We start from the raw sequence: 4,275 nt of genomic DNA, 5'->3' as shown, positions 1-4,275 counted from the left end.
CTTGGCTGAAAGCAAACAATACCAGAAAGGTGTTTACCTGTGTTTGATTGACTATGCAAAGGTATTTGACTGTGTGGATCATAACAAGTTATGAAAAATATTATGAAGAATAGAAATTCCAGAACACTTAATTGTGCTCATGACAAATCTGTACATAGATCAAGAGGTAGTCTGTTGAACAAAACAAGCAGATACTGCATAGTTTAAAATTAGGAAAGGTATATGTCAGTGTTGTATCTTTTCACCATACTTATTCAATCTGTATGCTGAGAAAATCATCTGAGATGCTGAACTATATGAAGAAGGTAGCATCAGGATTGAGGGAAGACTTTTTAACAACCTGCCATCTCCATATGACACAAATTGCTTGCTGAAAGTAAAGAGAACTTGAAGCATTTATTGATGAAGATCAAAGACTAGAGCCTTTAGGATGGATTAAACCTCAACATTAAACAACAACAACAATGACAACAAAAATCCTTACAACTGGACCAATTACCAACATCATGATAAATGGAGAAAAGATTGAAGTTGTCAGGGATTTCATTTTACTTGGATCCACAATCAACACTCATGGAAGCAACAGTCAAAAAATCAGAGGATGTGCTTGCTTTGGCAGCACATATACTAAAATTGGAATGATACAGAGAAGATTAGCATGCTTCCTGCATAAGGATGGCATGCAAATTTGTGAAGCATTCCGTATTTTTTTTAGGACCTAAGAATAAACCTAAAAATTGGCCCTGCTAGTTAAGGGCTGCACGGAGGACTGTACTTGTGGCTGGTTAATAAAAGGGGAAGGAGTGAAGAAGAAGGCAGGCTAAGCTGTGGACTTTTGCCTGTCCAGGGTGCAGCCATTTTGAATGTTAACAAATGGTTGGACTATTTTGGATATTTAAAGCAACAGCATTCTCCCAGATTCCAGGGACTTAAGAAAAGACTCCACTTGCCAGGAACCACAAGCATACTCAGGACAAAAGATTGTAAAGGTGTTACATTCCCCTTGTTATTCTTAGACTTCACATACTCTAGGTGAATGGAGGTGCAGCCATCCCTCACTCCCACCCACCTTCTAGGCACGCAGGAATTCCATCCTAATTTGTGTGCGCGGACAGAGCCTGGGTGCACTGCCCCAATTTTTTTTTTTTTTTTAGTTTGTTTCCTTTTGTCTGTTTAAAAATTATTATTACATTTATTATTCTTTTTATTATTTTTGTCCTTTTTATTATTATTCTTTATCATTCCCTTCCCAGGTCCTAATTTTCAGCTTTTTTTTTTCTTTTCCCTGTTCCTGGTTCCCATTTTTTTCTTTCTTGTGGTTAACTCCATCCTTGTTTTTCTTTCTGCATTTCCCATTTTTTTCTTCATCATTCTCCTACTCTACCTTTTTTCTTTTCTTGCCTTATTCCCAGATATTGTGTCTTTCTTTCTTTTTCTTTCATTTTTTGGTGATTGTTCCTAATTGTTAATTTCTGATCAAATGTGGTGTGTTTTTTGCTCACTTGCTTTTACTTTTCAGGTTTTTTTTGTAATTGTTGTTTTTGTCTAACCGAGTGGGAAACAGCAACAGTGCCCATATGACACAACTATACCCACACCACCTGAAGCTCCACTTACTGTGTAAGAGCTACCACTTCCTTCTCCACCAAATGGCCAACAATAAACAACCACCAACAAGAGCCTGAATCACCCTTGGCTGCTCTTCACAAACAATTAACAGAGATCTAAATACAACAATGTCACAGAGTCTCAGAGACAACAGACCATCACAGTCCACACAAAAAAGCAAGATAAAGTGGTAGAAACAAGGGAGCAGGACACAGACCAGAACACATCTCTGAGGAAGAAGCACTGTTGGAACTCCCTGATAAGGAATTCCAAAGAATTATAGTTAGATATCTTCAAAGGCTTGAGAGACAGATCAAGGAAAACACTGAAAAAATTAAGGAAAACACAGACAAAACCCTACAACAATTTTGGAAGAAAATACAAGAAAAAAATGACAAAATAAATGAAAAATTAGAAATGATACAAAATCTACTGATTGAAATCAAGAATATTAATACTAAATTTTCAGAAATAGATAACACATTGAAAGGGCAAAGGAATACAATAGAGTCAATAGAAGACAGAATTAATGAGACTGGATTCAAATATCCAAATACTTCCTTGGAAAGGGATCAATCAGAAAAAAAAAAAAAAAATCAAAGCAAAATGAAGAAAGCCTAAGGTTTATGTGGGATACGATCAAAATGAATAACCCTCATGTAATCAGAATTCCAGAACAGGAAGAGAAGAATAAGACCACAGAGAAAATTGTTGAAGATTTGTTGAAAGAGAACTTCTCTGATATGATGAAAGATGAGAACGTATCATTCAGGAAGTCCAACGGAACCCAAACAGGATAGACTCCAAAAGAAAATCACCAAAACATATAATCATCAAACTCCTCAAAACCAAAGACAAAGAAAGAATTCTGAAAGCAGTACAGGAAAAATGAAAAGTTACTTAAAAAGGAAAACCAATAAGAATAAGCTCTGGTTTCTCAGCAGAAACCATGAAAGTGAGAAGGCAATGGGATGATATATATAAAACCCTGAAAGAGAAATTTTCCAACCAAGAATTATATGTTGTTGTTGTTGTTGTTGTTGTTATGTGCCATCAAGTCGAACCTGACTCATAGTGACACCTCCTTGGGTTTCCGAGTCAATATCACTACAGACATAGATTGCCCAACCTTCCTTCTGAGGAGTGGCTGGTGGATTTGAACTGCCAGCCTTCTGGTTAACAATCAAGCACCTTAGTCACTACACTGAGAGCTCCTAAGAATTATATACTCAGCAAAATTGTCCTTCAAATATGACAGTTAAATTAGGAAATTGCAGGATAAGCAGAAATTAAAGGAATTTGTTAAAACCAGCCCCAACTTGCAAGGAATGCTAAAGGGAGTCCTTTGAACAGAAAACAAATAATAGGAAACAACAACCAACCATTAAAAAACAAGATGACATAACCTAGATACCAACACAGCTATGGAAGTATCCAAAGTAAAATAAACTTACAAGATGCTAAACAGGGAACCAAAGACATCAATTGGCAAATGAGACAGCTATAAACGAAAAAGAGGGGAAAAATAGTGTAGTTACAGAACTTCTAAATGATGAAGAAGTCAAGACAATTGCAAGATAGAATGGACTGTTCTAAACTCAGGGAGAAAATTATAAATCACAGGGTAACCTCAAAGAAAAATGATAAACTTTTACATCACAATAAAAAAGAGGATAAGCATAAATATTTAGCAAATACTAAGACAATAGGAACAAGGAAATGATAACACAATTCATAAACATAATGAACTCAGCACAGAAAACTATATGGAATAAAGAAACCAGGAAACACCGTGAAAAAACAAAACACATAACAAAATGACAGCAACCAATTCATACTTGTCGATGATTACACTGAATGTCATTGGATTAAAGGCACTACTCAAGAGACAGAGAGTTCCAGATTGGATAAGAAAACATAACCCATTGGCATGCTGCTTACAAGAGACACACTTTAGAGACAAAGACAAAAATAGACTAAAAATCAAAGGTTGGAAAAAAGATATATCAAGCAAATGACAACCAAAAATGAGCAGGAGTGGCAGTATTAATTTCTGATCAAATTGACTTTAAGACAAAAACCACCATAGAAGACAAGGAAGGACATTATATAATGATTAACAGATCAATTGAACAAGAAGATATAACCATAATAAATATCTATTGACCCAATGAAAGAGCCCCTATATATGTAAATCAGACATTAAAAGAGTTGAAAAGGCAAATAAATGACTCCACAGTCATAGTGGGAGACTTTAATATACCACTTTCAAAGAAAGATAGAACTGGAAAAAATTCAACAAAGACACAGAAGAGCTAAACAATGCAATCCACCAACTTATAGACATCTACAGAGGACTTCACCCAACAACAGCACAATATATTTTCTTTTCCAGTGCATATGGAACATTCTCCATGATAGACCATAGGTTAGGCCATAAAGCAAGCCTTCATATATTAAAAAATTGAAATACTGCGAAGTATCTTCTCAGATCATAATGCTATCAAATTAGAAATCAACAATGGGAAGATCAACAGAAAAAGAGCAAACCCATAGAAACTGAACAACACCCCACTCAAAAAACGACTGGGTAATAGAAGAAATAAAAAATGAAATTGAAAATTTTCTTGAATCAAATGAGAATGAAAAGGCAATGTACCAAAATCT

The 4,275-nt window shown here is 35.3% G+C and overlaps 1 non-coding gene across 1 annotated transcript; it reads left to right on the top strand.

Moving 5' to 3' along the window:
* The first annotated feature begins 603 nt into the window (after positions 1–603).
* LOC122150559 lies at positions 604–710 on the top strand. Its single transcript, XR_006163726.1, has one exon. It is a non-coding gene; the product is annotated as a U6 spliceosomal RNA (small nuclear RNA).
* Positions 711–4,275: the final 3,565 nt, after the last annotated feature.

The sequence above is a fragment of the Orycteropus afer genome, unplaced genomic scaffold (genome assembly GCF_000298275.1).
Source record: "Orycteropus afer afer isolate SDZICR_OR568_19922 unplaced genomic scaffold, OryAfe1.0 scaffold00172, whole genome shotgun sequence".
Classification (NCBI taxonomy): Eukaryota; Metazoa; Chordata; class Mammalia; order Tubulidentata; family Orycteropodidae; genus Orycteropus; species Orycteropus afer.
The sequence above is the reverse complement of the archived record's forward strand: the minus strand, read 5'-3'. Positions and strand labels throughout refer to the sequence as shown.